This window comes from Triturus cristatus, chromosome 5_1 (assembly GCF_964204655.1).
Source record: "Triturus cristatus chromosome 5_1, aTriCri1.1, whole genome shotgun sequence".
NCBI lineage: Eukaryota > Metazoa > Chordata > Amphibia > Caudata > Salamandridae > Triturus > Triturus cristatus.
Window position 1 is genome coordinate 229,477,434 of NC_140587.1, and position 22,463 is coordinate 229,499,896.

The window sequence follows — 22,463 nt, forward strand, 5'->3', positions numbered from 1 at the left end:
GTCGTCTGTCGAGATCAGAGGTCTGGGGGCCTCAAAACACGATGCGGTTGGTAGCCAATGGACTTCCAGGTTCCCTCCCATCTAATTTCCACTTTCTGGGGAGTGTGGTATCTAGCTATCCAAGGAAGCATCATTCTACCCACTCCCAAAACGATGAGACCCCTATCCTGGTGTACAGACCTCACTAACCCTCCCCTAGGTGTGGCTACCTCAGGGCTACATGCCCCTGGGGAAAACGGTTTTGCAACTGCCTTCACCTCGCTGTTACCCGTGACAGCCTGCCTGCCTTGACAACGGGGCAGCCCTCCCCCTGTTGTCCCACAACTGCTCTTCAAAGGTGGCTTCACCTTTGAAGCCTGCCTAAGGGGCATCTTGCAGGAGAAAGGTGACCCCTCCCTGACCTGCATTCCCTTATTGTTCTCTTTCCTGAGAGACATTGGCACATCTCCTTTGGAGGGCAGAAAGAGTTCTTGTGGAGCATACTCCATTTGCGCCCAGGAAGGCACTGTAGTTTCCAATGCAACAAAGTGGAGCTTAGCTAAAGCTGCACACTGCAACAAGTTACAGTAATTTCTACTTGAGATACAAGTTAAGCTTAATGTAACGAGTTGATTGATACCTTAGAGAGCCCAACTTGGTACCACTGTTGAGGAATTAGCACAGCTGAGGGGTCAGTGTGTAAGCCTGTACCAGCCAATTGGGCCAAGTTGATTTGTGTGTTTTACTGTCAGGACATGTGAAGTATGTGTCTTGCCTGTGTCATAAGCTGCACCCTGCCTTTAGGGCTCAGATGCCTGCCAGAAGGGTGACTTAGAAACATGTCCAGGGAAAGTGTTGGCTTTGCCATTGCGTTCAATGGCAAAGTCAGGCTAACAGTGCACAACTGCTCTACCAGTCTGCAGTGGTCGACTTGGGGATGTGTTTTACTTGGGGGATCTCCAGGGTGGTCCAATCAATGATGCAAGCCCTGGGATACCCCTCGAACTTGCATGCTCAAGGTGCCATTTGCTAGGGTCTTACATGTAAGTTAGCCACTTCCAATTGGGAATAGCAAATTCTACATACAGTTTGGGGTCAGGGCACTGAGGTCTGCTTAGCAGGCCTCAGTGCACTCTGAGTTGAAAAACCAGCAGCGTCAGGGTAAAAACGTGGGGGATGACCATGCATTAAGAGGCATTTTCTTACAGTACATTACCAGTACTGAGTGATAGCCTTTTTCAGTGGCAGCACACCAGAGATGACAGGGTATACAAGTCTCCCCATACCTGGATGATTAGCTGGTAACGGCAAATAATTGGCTGGTAAATTAAACAAAAATGCCATCAAGACATGCATACAATCATCACCATGTCTCAACGATTCGGGTTCACCATAAACCATAAGAAGATGGCAGTGAAAAGATTCCAGGAGGGATCAAAGAGTGGTGCCACCAAGGACAGCACTGACACCATTGTGAAACCTAAATGCAGTACCCTCACAGCTGATGACAGAACCATTTGAGCCAAAGCAGGAAGAAGGGTGCAACCCTGGAGTTTCTAGCAGATGTGCCCATTGGCGATATCTTCATTCCTGAGACTTGATCGTCCCCACACACCTTCACGAAACCCTACTGTGTGGACATCCAGATAAACGGGAAAGCACTGGTGGGTCAGGTTGCTACAATACCTGTTGGCCAACTCATTCACATTTCAACCCATCCTGTTAAAGGAACCAACCACCACTATATAATCAAATGCACAGCATGTGAATCCAGAAAAGGATTTTGTAATAATGAAGTCAGTTTGCCGAGCTGTAAGTTATATAAGATGAATTATGATTTAGTTGCAGGTATGTATATTTATAGATGCTTAGCTTAGATCTTAGGATAGCCCCACCGGGAACAGCCTCCTAGCTTATCTGCCTATACTCCAACTGACGCTCTCCACCTCACAGGCACCCTCGCATTCCATTGCATCACAATGCACCCCAACATTCCACACAGCTCATTCATACTGGCTGAGCAGCAGGGACCACAGTACCAGGGAAGATGCATAGTACAATAGCAATACATGGAACAGGACCACTCTTCATCAGGAATGAAATCACCAAACACATTCAACAAAGGAACATCCTCTCCAGATTGGCATCTCGCCTCTAAACCCCACCATACAAGAGAAAAGCCATGGGTGGCACATTCTCTGTTCAAGTTGCCATGGAACTCTATACCCCCAAACATAAGATCCACGAATAACCACTCTTATCTTCAGAAGACTACTCAAGAATTGTCTCTTCCCCACATAACACTATACTCAAACACTCAAACATAAATATACAGCATATTCCACATAACACTATACTCAAACACTCAAACATAAATATACAGCATATCCCACATAACACTATACTCAAACACTCAAACATAAATATACAGCATATCCCACTGTATGGAAGAATGTATTTGGACTATAGATGTGTACCTACATACGTGTATTGCTTTGTATAAACCTGAATCATAATTATGTTTTTAAAGATCTAGATATTCATTAATTCTGCTTAACAAATGTACATATCACTTACATCTACATTATTCTATGTTTAACATGTATATAATTGATTGCATAAACAAGTAAATCTTTTATCATAACTATTGATCTACAATTGCTTCACTATTGTTTACAAAAAACGAAAAAATAAAATATTTAAAGTACAGCAACACTTGGAAGTCTGAGTTTATTAAATGCAACTTTAATCTACATATATTACCGTCCTTATACATATATTTCTTCCATGTACTTATGATATACCTATCCATGTACTTACATATCTTTATATTTATCACTTTGCATCTAATTCAGCATATCCAATGCACTACCCTACATCTCACCCTATATTTCCCACAATATATCCTCTTCCTCCACTCTGACTTACCTCAAACTTCATTTTACTACTCTCTCCAATTCACTACCCTATTTCTCAACCTATACCTCTCTCAATGTATCCTCAAGCTCCACTCTCTGACTCATCTCAAACCTCATTCTACCACTTTTTCTAATGCACTACCCTATTTCTCACCCTATACCTTTCTCAAAATATCGTCTACCTCCACTCTCCCATTCATCCCAAATCCCATACCACTACTATGATTTCCCCAAAAGCCTTTCTAAACCCTTCCCTCTGGCCTTTCTGCTTCACCTCCCCTTAACTCATCCCAAAGCCGCTCCTATTCCAATGAGCTCTAAAAAAACCATAACATAACATGTTACAAGGCTCATAACCCATCTCTGTCCCTCCCCCTCCTGCCTTACCTCCACCCAGTCACGTACCGCTTTCCGACGCAACTCGTTGAGGCGGCTTATGTGTGTCCTCTGGGGCCCACCAGTCTTCAGACCACACTTCGGGATTCTCTGGGTCTCCGTCTTCTTCCGTCCTCGCCTCCGCGACGTCTGCTGGTCCACTCGCAATGCCTCTGATCTCGCACGCAGTCCGTCTTCCCAGCGCCTCCCTGTCGGGATACTGTTTCTTCCGGTTTTATTGTCCAATCCCTGGGTTCTTCCGGTGCTCCTAATTGGTCACTTTGTGTTTTCATTCCGCCCCTCCACGGAACGAGCATTTCCGGGCTTATTCTTCTGGGCTGTGCATTGGAATGAAAGTCCTGTGTTAATGTTGGTGCTTCCTCCCTGGGTTCACGGTCTTTGTTCAAGCCATGATGGTAAGGGACCCATAAAGGGGGGAACGGGGGTTATGTTGTGAGCCCGACGGGGTTGTGGGTGCTTCCTCACAGTGTTACAAAGAAATCGGATGAGGTCATAAGAACCCAGTGTTTGAGTGTGTATTTACAAGCTCCCATTGCAAACATCATAGGATTCAATGGTGTATTTAGATCCTGAGACATTAATATGTGCAAAGTCACAAGAAAATACCCTCTTTGGTGAAAATAGAATGAACCAAACAAACACACTTCACATAATCATACTGTATCATCAGAGCATAAACGTCACAAACACAAACCTTTTATAATAAAAAAAATTATTTGAAAAATAAAACACAGTATACAAATTACGTTAAAAAGAATTATTGTTAGAAAAAGGGAATTTCCTACATATTTCATAAACAAACCAGTGGGAATAACAGCACAATATGGAAGATCAAAAACACTTATACAATTACATGGTACATACGTACATACACGGGAGAAAACAATAGACATCAAAAGATGTTCTAATCAATGTATGTCATCACCAGTAACTGTTGAATTATCTGTCAAGGTACAACACAAGGTATATTTTTACACCCTTGCAGATACCCTTAGTGATCTAGTGTGTATAGATTAGAGGCATCAATGCGTTTCGGTGGGTAGCATATATTTTAAAAAACCATCTTCCTCAGGATTGTTGATGACTCCCGCCTATCAATTGAATAATCTTTCTAGGTTGTTTCTGACAAAGTCAAACTCTAGACAGTTTCTAATCAGTTCAAAGGCTTCCGATAACATAGGCCCAATAGTTTAAGGTCTGAATCTCTTTAGTAATCTCTAGGGCATTCAGAAATTCCAGAGACTTTTGGCCATAATATTAAGGTCCAATGTCCCAAAGATTCAAATTAAAATCTGTATATCTCAAAGACCAAAGAGGGTAATTTCTTGTGACTTTGGTCTACTTGGTGCTCTACCTCTGTTGGTTTTAGGGAGCTCCTCTCTCTTGTTGAGACATTAATATATCCAGCCTTACGGCTGGAGCAGTCGACCTCGAAGCTGGGGAACCGGGTTCGGATCTCGGCAACGACGCTCAGCATCCTGTGATTCTTGGCATATCACTTAATCTCCCTGTGCCTAAAAAAAATGAATATGTCCGTCTGTAATGAAACTGATGCTCATGTAAAGCACTCTGATACCTGATATCTTTGGGTCGAGTTTACGCAATATAAAACTCAAAGATTGATATGCCCCTTGAACCACCGTAGCATCACTTTTTGTGATGCTCCGTGGAGCAAACCATCAAATCATATTTATGAGGCCACGCAAAGCCACTTTGCATGGGCTTGAATAGACTCATAGATATGGAGTAAGTCAAGGCAGCGCAAATCGCTGAGGTGCCTTAGTCTGTGCTAGGGAGCCGTTCCGTGGGTGCTGTGGTCGGTGTTCCCACGCAACACCCATGAATTTTTACGCTTCCCCTACATTTACAAGACCATGTAAACCTGGGGATGCGCAAATACCTTACGCCTCCTAAGTTGAGGTATAACGAGGAGAAATAATGTTATTTCTCCTCTCATTCTGCAGCCCACATCTTAAGAGGAAAATGCCTCAATTGATTGTTTCTAGGCAGGACTGTGTCCCTTCCTACACTTAAAGAATCCTGCCAATAACATAGGCCGCCTTGCACCATGATGCAAGAGTGACTGCATTGGCACTAGGATGCTGAAATGGTGCCAGCACTGGGGTAAAAGACAGGAATGCAGTACATTCCTGCCCTTTCACTTTGATGTAGGGCAGCACAGCCAGGTAACTTTCTGCGCTGCCCTACACTAAATTCCCATAAACATGCTTCTTTACTTGTAAACCTATCAATCATTTGCTAATCACAGAGAACACATGGAATGAATAGTAATTGTGCCCCAGAATGAGGGGCCTATTTACCTGGTGGTGATGCAATCCTTAAGTCACATTTGTGAAGCCACACAAGGCCACTTTGCTTGGCCCTTACAGGCTCCATGAATCTGGATTAAGGCAACACAGCGCAAATCACTGCATTGCCATACTCTGCCCTGAGAAGACAACCCACGGGCATTGTGTGCATGTTCCCATTCACTTTTCATGGTTTTCGACGCATTCCCAGATTTGCCAGAACTGGTAAACCTGAAAATGCACCAAAAAGATACACCTTCCCAGGAGAGACATAAGAAGGAGAAATATCTTTATTTCTCCTTGCTACTTCCTCTTTCTAAGTGCACACATAGAAAAAGGAATATGCCTCTTAGGATTGGATTTGTGCAGGAAGGTGCTGCTTCCTGCATAAAAACAATCCTGCATGCAACAAAGGCACCCTTGAACCATGGTTCAAGCATGCCTATGTTGGCGCTAGTCAGCCAAAATGGCAACAGCTCAGGGGAAAAGGCAGGAATGCGCCGTATTCTTTTACATACAACATATTCTTGCCCTTTACCTCACACAGTGCACCGCAGCAAGGTGACCTGCTGTGCTGCACTGTCTATTTCATAAATAGGCCCCATAATATGTAAATAAGTAAGGGCGCTGATTGGACAACCACCTACGATATACAGTGGTTAACCCCTTCCCCGCTCATGACGGAGCCGCTCCGTCATGAGCCACGGTTGCCGTGTGCTCATGACGGAGCGGTTCCGTCATGTCACGGCCGTTGGCGGCCGCTCCGCCTACGCGGCGCTGTTTCCCCGCCTGTGCGGGGGGACAACGCAACTGGGCGGAGTCATGACGGAACCGCTCCGTCATGAGCACAGCTCAACCGTGGCTCATGACGGAGTGGCTCCGTCATGAGCTCAGCGCCACCGCGCTGCTCCCCCGCACCCCCCAGCGCTGCGGCGGAATTCCCGCCGCAGCGAAGGGGTTAAAGCAAGGTGTATTAAGGCTCCCGCTGATTTGATTGTGAATGATGACTTTTTTTTTAATAAATGTTTAAAGTAAATAATGATAAAATGACGGTCTGATCGAGCCCGTTGTGCCGTGTAAATGTCGCAGGTTGTTGGCTAAATGACACACTTACCTGCATTTGCCAACAGACCCCGGACTCCCCAGCAGTCCATCGCTCTTTGAGAGGGCTCCCATCACATCCAACTGACATCATCCTCTGTTTATGAGAGATGGCTCCTACAGCAACACCATTTTGTTTATGTTGTGCTTGAGTGCTCTCAAGAAGTTTCTTTTCACTCTTTTTACAGAATGACCTTTTCACAGCTGGAAGATCTTATGAATCGGGAGCCTTAAATAATTGGATAACTCTAGGTATGTAAGACTTCTTTTTCACTGTGAAATCGAGTTAGCATTTTTCCCCCTAATAGAATTTAATTATCATCTGCAGTAAATAGACCTTTGGCCAGCTGCTTGGTTTATATTTACCATGCGGACAGTGAACTCATGGCAAGGAGAAGAGATAGTTAGAAAATACATTTCTCCCTTAACCTCATATCATTTTTCGATTATCATTAGGCCAGTGTGTGATTAACTACACGCTGCATGATAGATTTTCTTTTTTTTTTAAAGATGGTGTTTTGATCCCAAACAAACGTGGCTCTGCATTATGCAAATCAGCACCCTGGGCTTTTTGTTTGTTTATATTTCAAGCAAAATTAAAAAAGATTTTGGCAGGCACTGCATGTCTCCTGCCAGTCATATGTTGCTGATTAATCACGCATAATGGGCAGACAGCATGTGGGGTGAAGTAATTTCATAGCAATCACTACCCATTATTTGAGATCCCTCTGACATTGTGCCTTGCGAGTTTTGTTTAGCTGCTACTTCGAGGGAGACTGTGAGGAAGAACGAGAGTTAAATAACCTTTAAACAAAACGTTGAACTTGTTTTAAGCATAATAAAGGAGATAGATTTCACATTAGCAAGCTTGGGTATCATAAACAAAGTGAATGAGATGTAGGTTAGTTAAGGACAGGCACAAAATTACATGACATCAGAAGGAGCAGAAAAACTAAGGAGCAGGATAGAGTGAAAATGTATGTATTGTATTGTAGTTCTTTTTGTGATGTACCTGATGTCCGTAATGAGACCCTTAACCTCTTTAGTGAGGGCATCGGCCAACCCTCCGCAGTGCGTCTGTTGGCCATTGGCTGACACTGTGGATGTTTTGAAGGAAACCTTCCGTGCTTGCACTAAAGTTTTCCTCGTTTTGAAAAAAATGGGTGGGGGCAAGGCAGAATTGCTTCCAATTTTGTCCCCGCAACCTGTCCAGCCCATCCGTGACATCAGAGCACCACCAGGCGGCTGACGTCACACATACCCAAAGGCCACGGACGAGAGAAGCGGGTGAGTTCTGACCACCGTGTCCAGTGGAGATTTCTTGCCGAAAACGGCCTCCCACACTTCAGGGAGTAATTGATGCCTCCCTGAAACAGTTTCCTGCTTGTGGATCGTGACCACATCCACAATTTTATTTTTTGTGGAAGTCCATTTTTTTCCTGAGTGGGAGCTATCATGCTACCAGGGAAAATAAATATTAATAAAAAAATGAAGCATTTTTAGAGTGTCGGTTTTCCTCACAAACAGGGCAACACCATTTGGCCCTCAAAATATCTTTTCTGAAATGTGAGTTTTCCCTTGTAGGGCTGATTGAGCACCGAGGGCAAATACATAAAAAAAAAATAATGATGGGTGTTGGATCTCCTAACATACGGGTTGACCCCTTTATGGCCCATGTAATGTGTGTTTCCCCAGGGAAAAACTATATTAAAAAAAAAATTATTAGGTAGTCAGCCCTACTGAGATACTGGTCGACCCCCTTTAGGCCCGTATACATTTTTTTCATATCTGTGTTTTCTCAAGAGAAAACCCACAGTTAAAAAAAAAATGTTGGGGGTTTGCCCTCCTGACATACTGATTGATCCCCTTTGGGCCCATGTTAGTAGAACGCCCTCTTCATCCATTGGTCTGTTGTGTCATAGGGGTTTATAGTCAGCCCTCTTCATCCATTGGTCTGTTGTGTCATAGGGGTTTGTAGTCAGCCCTCTTCATCCATTGGTCTGTTGTGTCATAGGGGTTTGTAGTCAGCCCTCTTCATTCATTGGTCTGTTGTGTCAAAGGGGTTTGTAGTCAGCCCTCTTCATCCATTGGTCTGTTGTGTCATAGGGGTTTGTAGTCAGCCCTCTTCATTCATTGGTCTGTTGTGTCATAGGGGTTTGTAGTCAGCCCTCTTCATCCATTGGTCTGTTGTGTCATAGGGGTTTGTAGTCAGCCCTCTTCATCCATTGGTCTGTTGTGTCATAGGGGTTTGTAATCAGCCCTCTTCATCCATTGGTCTGTTGTGTCATAGGGGTTTGTAGTCAGTCCTCTTCATCTATTGCTCTGTTGTGTCACAGGGGTTTGTAGTCAGCCCTCTTCATCCATTTGGTCTGTTGTATCATTCACATTATTCTTCCACCCACTGCAGCACGGTGCGAAAGGTCAGGCTACTTGTGCTGTTGGCTAACTGCACTGTGAGTGATAGTATTGTGGATTAGCACAAGGAGCAAACCCGCGCATAAAGCAGGAATCCTGAGCTGCAAGGGCTGCTATGTAAATATGTGCTTACTGAGATAAAGGCAAGATTTTTGACTTCAGGAAATTATTTTCATACTGGCAATGGCCCGGCAGCTCCCCCAACTATAACACTTTGTGCAAGCCGTGTCAAAAAAAGCATTGACAAAGCAGAAATGCTGGCGGCAATCGCCAGACCTATTGCATTTGCAAATGGTTGTTTAGCTATCATATTTGCGCAAGAGGGACACTTATTGTTGGGTTTGAGCCTAGGTTTTGGCCCTGTCTGACTTGCATATATTTTTTAGTTACCTCCCACCTAAAAGTGTCTCTGCTGCATGCCAGTGCAGTAGAGTGGGCTCATCCCTTGTATTTTGAAGTATGCTGTTTTATTTGTTATGTGGAAAGGTGAAGTAGCATTTTGTTTGGCTCTTTTTAGTGTCATTGGAGAAGTTGCAGCTGCATCAATAAGCTAAGTGTTTTTTTGCATTCACACCGTCGAACACCCACCCACCGATAAGCTAAGTGCTTTACACTTTGCTACTCACATCACACAGTTGCAAACATCCACCGACTGATTTGGAACCATACTTCTGTCTGCTACCTAGGACATTGTTTTAGAAGGAAGGTTTTAGACAGTCAATAGAGATGGAGTCTTGATGGATGTCTGCTGCACAAGCCCTAACCGAGTTATGGAGGACAGCTCTGAAGCAGGATCAGATACTAAGACAGCATCAGAGGGAGAAGAAAATGGAGTAGTATCTGGAAGCGCTTTTTCAGTCGTCAGTGTTTCATCCGATGACTCGTCTTCCAGTGATTCTGAGGAACATGGCCCTAGGCATAGTTCTGTCCCTTTGCAAGTATGAGCTGTACAATGGAGAGACAGTAGCAGTGTAGACCAGTCCAGAGAGCAGACATGTGCCCAGTCAAACTCAGACCAAATTCTCTCTCGAAAGACCCCAAATTTTGTGCCGCTCCAAATTCCCCCATTCACTTCAGATGCTAGATGTAAAGTTGATGCAGCAAATCTTTTGCATATTGACTACATCCATCTCTTTTAGCATGTTGACTTCTTTCAGGAAATTGTGTACCAAACAAATTTGCATGCTAAGCAGTTTCTGAGGGAGCATGGAGGCTGTCTTAGGCCTCATTCTAGGGCACACCGGTGGACTTCCACTTCACTTGGGGAGATGAAGAATGTTCTGGGCCTTACACTCAAAATAGGGATAGTGCGCAAACCAAGCATGCAGTTCTGCTGGCCTCCTTGCAGGATTTGGGTAACACCCAGATTCGAACCGGTCATAAGCAGAGATCAGCTTTTGGTATTGCAGCACATGCTGCATTTCAATGATAGTTTTGAAGCATGGCCCCATGACCATCCAAACCATGGCAGGTTGTTAACAATTCTGCCTGCTGTGGAACATTTGTCAGCAAGATTTCCAGAGGTGTATACTCCTGGAAATAATATAGCCATTGGTGTGTGCTTCATTATGTACAAACGGCGACTGCTGGTCAGGCAGTACATACCAAGCAAAAGAGCTCATTTTGGCACCAAAATGTACATGCTTTGTGACATCTCTACTGGTTATGTATGCAGCCTGAGAGTGTATACAGGGAAGGGCTCCACTCTAAATCCTGTAGGTTGCTCTTCCACGCTAATTGTCAAAGCAAAGATTTTATGGGAGCTTGTCCAACCACTCCTTCATAAAGGTTATAACCTTTGTGTGGACAATGTATGTGTGGGAGGAGAGCTGTTCATTGAGCTGTACAAGGCTGGCACTTCTGAATGCTGTAGAGTATGATGTCACTGCAAAGGGTCTCCACTGGAGCTCATTTATAAAAGTTCAAAACATCCAGAGCACTGGGTTGTGTTTTAACAAACTGCTTGCAGACAAATTCTCTGATAGGCAGAATGTGTACATGCTCATTACATTCCATGACAAAAGCACTTTCCTGGTCACGGTTTGGGGTCAGTTGGCCAAGGTTCACAAGCCCACCATACACTTGATTACAGCAAGTACATTGGCGGAATGACCAGGTACTTCAGCCATGCAATGCAAGTCACAAAAACTGCAAATGGTATAAGAAGCTGTTTACCTATTTGAGCCAGTTGGCAACATACATTGCTTATGTTGTTTACTATCGGGCCACCCAAGGCAGATAATGTCTTTCCTTGACTTTCAGTTGACTCATTGAAAGGCTTACAGCTGAAGAAACAGGAGCCTCCTCTTCATCTCGAGGACATGGCAAGGCTGCAAGATCTGCACTTTGCCAACTGAATTCCCGCAACAACAAAAATGACTCGCCCATCTTGTTGCAGTCTGCTCTAAGCAAGGAAAGAGGCAAGATACTCGTTATTGTCCCCAGGGCTCATCTTAGCTAGGTCTATTTTTTCCATCATGTTTTATGTTGTACCATACAAAAGTAAAGTATTAGGAAATTGACTGAGGTGGAGCTGTCATAGTATATATCTTTCAGTGAATGTGCATGAATATAAATCTTCCAGGGTCTACTTCTTTACTAGCCAAGCAGACTTTCAAACTGTTTCCTCTACTTGAGAAAATCTTTGATTTGCTTATGGTCTAACAGACACATGTATCCACTGTCAGAATGAGGTAGATGTTCTGTTTGTTGTATGAGAAGTGCATTACAGTCCCACCCTGAAAATAAGGGGGGATGGAGCATAGTCAACGTTGGCACAGAGTAACCTGTGCAGCAAATTCTAAAGTCCTTAGTAGTTTGAAGGGTTCTTGAGAGAACTGTGAGAAGTTGGCCTGGCATATGCTGGTCACTAGTTAAAGTGGCCACCTTGCACTAGTCCAATTCGACTCTTATGGTAGATAGGTTTAAGACAACCTTTTAAAGAAAGCTATCCTAGTGGTAGCTGTGGAGAGCAGCCTTCAGGCTAAGTCTCTGAGGAATGTAAAGCAGCTTGTTTTACCTTATAATCTCTTGAATTACCAAATGAACGGACACCACACAGGTATATATGTAAAATATATATGTATTTATTACTAGACACACTCTACTAATCTCTTTATGAGATTAGAAGTCAGGAACATATGCACAAATCAATGTTTCACAACAAATTAAGCACTTATATGGCTGGAGCCCTAGGGGCGTACCAGACCATATACTAAAAAAGAGGTATAAGAAGAACGACTTGAGAAGGGAGAAGGCCTAAGGTCTTCAGAAGCGCTGGGGCCTCACTAATCCACCCAAGGCAGGTGAATAAAGGACCCCCGGGAGACGCAGTGTGAGAACACAGCCGCGGATCCCAATAGACTTCAATGGAGCAAGTCGCGGTTTAAATTTTAAAGTTCTAGGGTACTTCAGGAGAGTCTACATGCAAGTCACTTGCAGGGTAAGTAGTTCAAGAGCCAACACACACAGGAGCACCGGAGTGCACGAGTTACCTCACCCAGGGAAATCGGGTGCATAGGTGTCTTTTGGTGTCGGGTCGTGGCATCGTTTTCAACGGGAGTCAAAGAAGACTTGATGCTTGTGAAGACAGGAGAAGTGTCCGGTGGAATCAAAGGATGGATTCTGAAGAAAGAAGACCTGAAAGCAGAGGAGACAGTGTTCAAAGTCACTTGCCAGTGACCCAGGCCCAGGAAGATGGATGTCCACAGTCGTCAGGTGATTTCAGGTGCTCACGGGTGTCTTGACTCTTCAGCCATGAGGTCCAGGAGGCATTGACGACAACCAGGAGCTGGATTCGGAGTGTCCCACAATGTTTGCAGCTTACTGAGGTGTCAGCAACTGGATTGGAGCTAACAAGCCTTGGCAACAGCAAGTCTTGTGGAATGTGAAGAAAGTCAGCGGACTCACCCAGCAAAGTAAGTCAGGACAGGCCTGGAGCAACCAGGGGAGCCCTTTGGTTTAATAGAAAAGTCTTCAGAGGACCCACAAGCCAGCCAGCAAGGGATCGCGAAGACACCTTGGGAGGATTCACTTCACAAGAGCCCACGGTCACTCGGGACAAGGTAGGCCTCCGATCTTCAGTGGAAATCCTGCTGGAGGCTTAGACCATACGTGGTCCAATGCACAAGTTCATAGAGTGTCGTGAAGGGATTGCACTCGAAAATAGGGCACGGTACTTGGGTATTGCTGTTCCTCATCACTCGTGGGGTCCACTCACCTCAGCTCTGCTGGGGACTCACGACGGCCGTCGAGAAGTCAGGAAATCCACTTCTGGGGCTGCAGGGACTTCGGACTCCAGTGGGAGCGGGAAAGTTTGCGACCATTGATTCAAAGTTTTGGTGCCTGCCAAGCAGGGGAGTCACTCCTTGACTCCAAAGGAGATTCTTGAGTCTTCCAAAGGTAGTGGAACGTCGAAGGTCCAGGATTCTTCTTGTAGAGCGTCGTCCAGGGATATCTAGTTTGCAATGGTAAGGCTTCCCTATCTTATACTAAAGGAAAAGGGAGAGACTAGCTCTATGACCACTCCTATGGGAGGGTCAGGGGAGTGGGTGGTTACACCCACTTCCCTTTGTCCAGTTTCGCACCAGAGCAGGGGCAGGTAGCCCCTGAACCGGTTTGAGCTGTCATATGCACAGAGGAGCCTACTGCTCCCCCAGTGCAGGGCTTCAAAGCACTCTAGGAGTGCACCCACACAGCCCCAATACACTAAATCCTGTCTGGAAGGTGGTGACACCTCCCTGTGACAGGATGCTTATTGTTAGGCCTCCTCCACTGTGAGTTTCAGTCAGCAGCAGGAGGCCAGCCCAGTGTCTGTGCTGGTGGTATCCATTTTATGATGCCAGGGCTCTTTCAGGATTCTACCGTGTTTACACAGTAGGTACATGTCTACCCCTCTAGAAGGGTGGGATCATACTCCCACACCAGTTACTGGTGTAGGGGTATGATTCCAAAGCGTTTGACACCAAACACAGAGATATCATATAGGCAGATATTCAAGATAGTAGAGATACACATGCAATCACTTCATCTTCACCAAAGGGCTCAACCCCAGAAGCACTGCACTCACACAATACTCAAATACTCCCTCACCCAACCAACAATATGACTCCAAACCATACACGCTCACCCTCAACCTCCCACCATGCACACACTCTGCACCTCGAAGAGCTTCACTGGCTCCCCATCCACAAGTGAGCTCTCGTAAAACTCTGCATGCACACATTCAAAGCCTTACATAACACTGGCCCAAAATGCCACAACAATTGCCTTGAATTTCAGAAATCTTCCAAATACCTCTGCTCAGCCAGGCTCCTAATCGCAACCATCCTATGTATATGCAGCACCAGAACAGGCAGTTGGACTTTCTCCTACCTTGCTCTGAAAGGATGGAATGACCTGCCCCTACACATCTGTGCCTCCTCTAAGATAATTCAATTCCTCAAGAAGCTGAATACTTGGATTTTTTAACTAGGCAAGTCTATAGATCAGTCCCTTCGTCAGCAGGAAGCTTCCCAAGTTATAGCATGTGTGCCTTAGTTTCAAAGTTTGAGGAGTCTAGGCCTCAAGGCATCCTTGGACACCCTCCACCTCAGATACTCTCATGTGTTCCAGTTAGACCTGGAGGGAAACACTGCCATTTTTATATATACAATGGTCTTTCCAAAAAGTTGCCTTCACTTTTACACAATGACTTCTGACACACATTTGCATATGTGACAGTCTGGATAAGTTTCTTGGAAACTATACTAGTTTACATAAGCAACTTCACATCATGCTACCTTGACACCATGTACAAGGTATATATATATGTTGTGAAAATGTGCTTGTTGTTTTCCTACATATGGTGACATAGCTATCTATAACACACAAACAAAGGCAGCCTGATCAAGATCTGGTCCAAGGCAAGGATGCCTTTTGTTATCAATAAAAATCAGTTTACGCTTGTTAGCAGAGGAGTGCTTTGCTGTCATTGGCGAGGTCTCTACATGCTAATGCTCTGCCCCAGCAGCCTGCTGACATCTCTGTAGGAGGGTCCAGCTTGTTACCATAATGGGGACCTACATTCTTTCCCTTCAGGTATCAGGGTTTGATCATCCAGTACAGGAGTTCTTGGCAGAACACACACACGCCCTAGACACTTTGGTTAGAGGGCGGATAGTAGGAGTATGCCAGATTTCTATACTGTTTTATATGCTTTCATCTATATCTTGTTTTAGCACAAAAGTGAATCTAGCACTTGAGGAGGTGACAGAGGCCATAAGCCGCCAAATGTCTGGGAAAACCCCGGGCCCAAATAGACTTCCGGGAGAATTTTTTAATTGAATAGTAGTTTGCTAGCTCCGCATTTGCTCAACTGTTCAAGCTGTCAACAGAGCAGGGGATCCTCCCAAAAGATCTCCGAATGGCTACTGTAGTTGTCATTCATAAGGCAGGGAAGCCACTGGAGGATTGTGGGCCCTATCGTCCTATATCACTGCTCAGTATTGGAACAAAAGTCTTAGCTACTATTCTTGCGATGCGCCTCCTGACAGTCATTACACCCCTGATACATAGAAACCAAACCGGGTTTATGCCAAAGCGAGCTACACGTTTTAACCTACGGAGACTGGCTAACTGGATGGATACAGTTCAGGGTAGAGACAGCCCCCATCTGCTCCTTTCATTAGAAGCCGAAAAGGCGTTTGATACCATTCACTGGCCCTTTATGAGATGTACCTTGGAAAAGTTTGGATTTGTTCCAATATTTTGGGAATGGGTGGCACTTTTATATAATGCTCCCGAGGCAGCTGTCCGGGTTAATGGGGTTACCTCCTCGAACTGGCCAATCCAAAGAGGCACACAACAGGGTTGTCCCCTGTGTCCCCTATGGTTTGCTTCCATATTGGAGCCCCTGGCCTGTGTGGTTAGAGCCAGCCCAGGGCTGGGTTGTTTCACGGACGAGTCCCATTTTTTAACAGAAGAACGCATATCCCTAAATGCGGATGACATTTTGTTGTATGTCACGGACCCTGACGAGACACTCCCTAAAATTCTGCAAATTTTGTAAGAATACGGCCACCATGCGGGATATAGTATTAACTGGAGTAAATCCACCCTGTACCCGGTGGGAGGGGAAGTGGAACCCCAGTCCTACCCGAGCTGCCTACAATTGTCTACGGAGGGATTCACCCACCTGGGGCTCTACATCACCACTTAGGTGGCAACCAGTCTAGATCATAGTATTAGGCGGGTCCTTTCAAATTTGCAAGAAGATGTTAGGCGGTGGAGGAGGCTCCCTCTTACAATCATGGGGAGGGCCGCTATGTATAAGATGGTCACACTTCCCCAGTTGCTCTATATTTTGCAAAATCCTTACTGAAGAATACCGGAGGCCGTGTTTACAACTCTCAATAAACTGCACTTACTTCTCTGGGCCTATCCACTTATAGCATTGCAAACACTGCAGCGAAACCCGTATAATGGGGGTTTGGCCCTACTGGACATCAGAGCATATTATAGAGCGGCTCATCTCATTGTAATCAATTAATGAAACCTCGCTCTGAGGGATCACCCCACCTATAGGTTGGAAAGACTGCAATTCCAGAAATGTACGCAGTTGCACTACATATGTGTGGGCAAAGGTAGTAGCCAGCTTTTACCAGCTACCCAAAGAGTGCTGGAGGCCTGGAAATGTGCTGAGAAACAAATGAAATGGGTCATGAGACCTACAAGGGAAACCCCTTTATGGGAAGGAACAAGATTGCCTGAAGTGGGAAAGCTGAGAGGCTTTAAGCAGTGGGATCTAATAGGGATCTCTAACATAGGGGATGTATTAGAAAAAGGCACGCCGGCTCCATTTACTATGCTCAAGGCCACCTATCAGCTTCATGCCAATCAATCTTATGCGTATCTTAGACTGAAACATGCCTGGCACACTGAGGGACTAGACGCGGAGACACTGCCAGATTATGCCCCATTGGAAGGCAGGCTCTTGCAGGAAGAGATTCCCGCTCAAGCCATCTCACTGACCTATAAAACACTACTTATTAACATGCCTGATAAACTGGGCCTGCTTAGAGTTAAATGGGAAAGCACCGGTGGCCCAATGAAAGATATAGATTTTTGAGGCAGCCCTTATGCACCCGCTTGAAGTGGCGATTAAATTAAGGTTGCGTCTTATTCAATATAAAATACTTCACAGGACGTACTTCGACAGGGCTAGGCTACATACTATGGGAAGATTGTCTCAAATGCCACACAGAACGCGATACATTTATACACACCCTATGGGAATGCAACAGGATACAGCTATACTGGAGTACGGTAATGAAGGAACTGAACAATATATTGGGAGCGTAACTTGAGCTGGAAGCTCGCTTTCTTTTATTAGGAATCCATACGTATGTGGACCTGCCACGCAATAAACTTATGTTAGCCAACTTGGGGCTAGTGGTGGCCAAAAGGGACTGAGGGGCCCACCAACTCTCCACACTTGAGGATTGGAGAACATGTTTAGATCTATATATGGTTGCGGAGCAAGTGACGTTCAAAGCAAGGGGTTGTCCCCGGAAATTCCGAAAGATATGGGCCCCATGGGTAAAATATTACGGTTTGGAACTGGGTGGGGAGGAGGCGGGAGTGGACTTATTATCGGGGAGATCGAGGAAGGAGCCTTGATAACTGTGATGCCTGACCCTTTGTCGATAGTTGTAGATAAATTTGATGTGACCCTCAACACATGTACATCTCAAAATCTAGAGTCTGACCTCTTGCTCTCAATCAAAGAGAACGTTGCTAGACTGTTCTATATCGAATGCTATTGCTCCACACTCACTTAATCTTGTGTACTCATGATTTCTCTGACTGTATGTTAATATTGCAAACTATAAATAAAATCACTTGTAAAAAAATAAATAAATTGCACTATGGTGCATGGGTGTGTGCGTTGGTGCATTGCTATCAAAAGTGTGTCAACAAGAGAGGAAAACAGCATTGTAAGAAACTGGGTTGTTAGTTGACTGGGGTTTGAGCCCTGGTAAAGAAACAGCCACAATTCCTTGCAGGGTGAACCACACAAAGTCACTAAATTAACCTGTGTGCAACCCTGGGTAGCTTGGCACAAAAAGCAGTGAGGCTTAACGTAGAGGCAAGGTGTAAAGTATTTATGCAGCACAGAAATAGCATTAAAGTGAAAACACAACACAAGAAAAATCCCAAGCCAACGTATTTGACTCCAAAACAAAAAAATCCAATCAATAGAACTTGAGTCATGAATTTCGCCTAAAGTTCCAACCGTCTACATCTAGTCATGCGAGACCAGGACAAAGTTGAAAAATGTGGCAGACTGGGATGGAACACGATTTGGATACAAAAAGTGGATTGGGCCTGGTCAGCGCTTACCTTCGGACTCTGAGAAAACGTGTATGAGAAGGTAAAGTTCAATGGGGCAAGGCTGCATGAGTTGTCCAAGAAGGGAGCTTCATTAGATGGCCTTGGATCAAAGCTATGGCTAGGATTTCTACTTTTGGACTTAGTCGTTTAAATGAAAGTCAAAATTCTACAGTGGGACGAGGCAGAGGGCTGTAGCCAAAGACAGTCTCACAAGGTCAGATGCCCCTTTGACGAAAGACAGCAGATGAGAATGTGCTGCTGCAGAGAAGAATGTAAAAAGAACAATTAATGGGCAGAATGCTGAACAATGTCAAACATTAACCCTAGTACAGCAAATCTGGGCCTAAATCCATAGTTTTTTTGTTTCCCATGCAATTCCAGTTTAAACCCAGCCACATGCAAATCAGTCTAGACTCTGCTCCCCACGGGAACACACCAGCCCTAACCACCAGCCCATGTCCTCCCTGGACTGAAAACAAGCATCATGGTACCTGTTTCAGGGTATCACCCGATATCAGCCAGGCTAGCTCAACTTCAGTGGCATGGAGAGAACAGTACCCACGTCTAGGTATACCCCTCTCATTTGGGGTGACAAATGCAAAAATAACGATTAATGGACAGAATGCTGAACAATGTCAAACATGCAACCCATTACAGAGATCTGGGCCCAAATCCGTCATTTTTTGCTCCCCATGCCATTCCAGTTTAAACTCAGTCATATGCAAATAAGTCTTAACCCTGGTCCACATGGGAATAGTCCAGGCCAAACGACCAGGCCAGTTCTTCCCTGGACCATAAACAAGCATCTTGGGACCGATTTTAGGGTATTACCCCTCATCAGCCAGGCTAGCTTGACTGCTGTGACATGAAAAGCACAGGACCCACGTACAGACATCTGGGCCTAACCCCCTGTTTTTTTTCTCCCAATGCCATTTTAGTGTAAACCCAGCCATAGGCAAATCAGTTTTTACCAAGCTCCACATGGGAACAGTCCAGTCCGAACTGCCAGGCCAGGTCCACCCTGTACCTGAAACAAGCATCCTGGGACCAGTTTCGGAGAATCACCCCCCTCATCAGCCAGGCTAGCTTGACTCCAGTGGCATTGAGACCACAGGACCCACATCTGGGCATAACCGTCCCACTTAGGGTGACAAATGCAAAAAGAACAAATACTGGACAGAATGCTGAACAATGTCGAACATTCACCCAAGTACAGAGATCTGGGCCTAAACTCATCGTTATTTTGCTCCGCATGGCATTCCGATTTAAACTCAGTCATATGCAAATCTGCCTTGACCCTGGTCCACATGATGACAGTCCAGCCCGAATTGCAAGGCCAGGTCCTTCCTGGTCTGGAAATTAGCATCCTGTGATCGGTTTTGGGATATCATCCCTCATCACCTAGGCCAGCTTGACTCCAGTGGCATGGAGAGCACGGGACACAAGTCTGTGTATACCCGTCCCACTTAGAGTGACAAGTGCAAAAAGAACAATTAATGGACATAATGTTGAACAATGTCAAACATTCACCCCAGTTCAGAGATCTGGGCCTAAATCCTTAGATTTGTTATATTCCATTCCAGGAAGCAAGCATCCTGGGACAGTTTCGGGGTTCACCCTCATCAGTCAGGCTAGCAGGAGAAGCCGCAAAGTCATTCCTAGTAGTGATGCTGGGAATTGCTCTGAGCCATTTTGTCTAATCGCCTTTTTAAGAAGGCCAGGTGCAGTCTCTCAAAGGCATCAGATGCCAGAGCTGTCGCTTTAGTGGTGGGATTGGGTCTGTCAATGCGATTGCCCTTCGAAGCCCCTGCAGTGCCCGTAGGAGATTCTAGCCCTCAGTCTTCCCCAGCTGGGGGTGCTACACTGTGCTTCACAGTTAACTCAATTATGTGTTGGCCCAGGGGTTCTAGGGCCAAATATACCGCCCTTTCCAATTATGCATCTATGTCTTTAACAAGCACTTCATGGATGGGAAGCAATGAGTGCTCCTCCTCCACTGACTCCCAAATTGCCTCAAACTCACCTGCCATGGTTGATCAGCTGAAAGACCCAGAGGTTAGACAGATAGCCTACCAATCAGCAGGTTTGCTGAGGGAGCAATGTAGTATTTCGTAGTAATTAGATAAAAATGATTTGCCTTAGCAAAGGCTTGTTGGACTGTGAACTATCTGGCCTCTAGATAAACTGGCCGTGTAAGGGATAAGATCTGTGGTCAAGCCGTTTGACTGGAGCACATGTGTAAGCCGATTGTAAGGAATAAGGAAGCAAATACGTATGATGAAGAACTTCTTTATTCAAGAAAACCACCACAGATTCCGTTCAGGTCGCAGAACTCAGGAGGTCATGTCTGCTCACCTCAGTCACCAGCTGTCACTCGCCGTGTTCTAGAACCGACAGCTGATGACAGGGGAGAGAGAGAGCTACGGTGTCCCTGTGTGGACACAAGTACACAGATCACAACAATCAGAAAGTGTGATGAGGGAGCAATGTAGGATTATGTAGTAATTAGATAAAAACGATTTGCCAAATTAACAACCTTGAGTTCAATCCCGCTACATCTATTCTTGTGAGTCTGGATATAGAAAGCCTTTATACCAGCCTACCTCAAGATGACACTCTTGAGGTCATCCGTACATCCCTTGATAAAACAACCTGGGACTACAAAACACCCAAATCCTTTATAATGGAATGTGCAGAACTAGCTTTAAAAGACAACTTCTTTGAGTATGAAGGCACTCTCTTTCTGCAACAATACGGTACATCTATGGGGAGCACCTTTGCTCCTAGCGTAGCGGGGCTGTATGTGTCCAACTTTGAGGGCCTACACATCCTTAATCCTCAATCGCCATACAACAAGGACATCACATTTTACAAGAGGTACATTGATGATGTCTTTCTGATATAGACAAATGAGAATCAAAGACTTAGTGAATTTCTAAACTGGATCAACACATTGGATCCTAATCTACGATTCACACATACCACAAGTCGAGAAAGTATCACTTTCCTGGACCTAGAAATCGAAGCACGAAATGGGGTCCTCATGACAAAAACACATTTCAAACCAACGGCTAAGAATTCTCTTCTACACTTCCAGAGTTTTCACCCAAGACCATTGAGGGATAATTTACCCTTTGGTCAATATCTGAGACTACGTCGTAACTGCAGTGAAATAAAGGAATTCAAATCCCAATCAGAAGAACTGACAAAAAAATTGAAGAACCGAGGATACCCAAACAAAATTATCCAAAAAGCCCAAAAAAGAGCAAGGAACCAGAATCGGGACAGTTTACTAGAACCCAAAGTCAATATGACAACAACCCTACCACTCACCTGCGTTACCACTTTTATCTCCATCTCAAACAAAGTACCTAGACTAATTCAAAGTAATTGGAAAATGGTAACCTCAGGTAAACTCCAATGGGACAAACCACTGTTCTCCTACAAAAGATCTCATAATCTCAGAGATAGCCTCGTATCTACCAGACCAAAAAGAACTGTGAACACCCCAAACACTGTACGGAGTGCATGGGGTTTACCAGAAGTGACTGGCCATTTCCCATGTGGCAATTGTAGCATCTGCCATCTCACACAGACAACAAAAACCCTACAGTTGGAAGAAGGTAAAATCTGGACCATCAAGAGACATACAAACTGTAACTCTGCAAACGTAATTTATTTGATAACATGCCCTTGTAAATTACTCTATGTCGGGATGACCAGCAGAAAAATTAAAACAAGAATCTGTGAACATCGCAGCAACCACCGCTGCAAACGAAGCACCACGAAACTAACAGATCACTACCTGGCAAAGGGACACACTACCAACGACATGTCCTGGGTCATAATTGAACAACTGGAGTCGAACTTGGGTAACATCCAGGAACAGTTGTTCGAAAAAGAACAACGTTGGGTATATAGACTCTCAACCCACATATCAGGGCTCAATGACAACGTACCTTGGAACAGTATA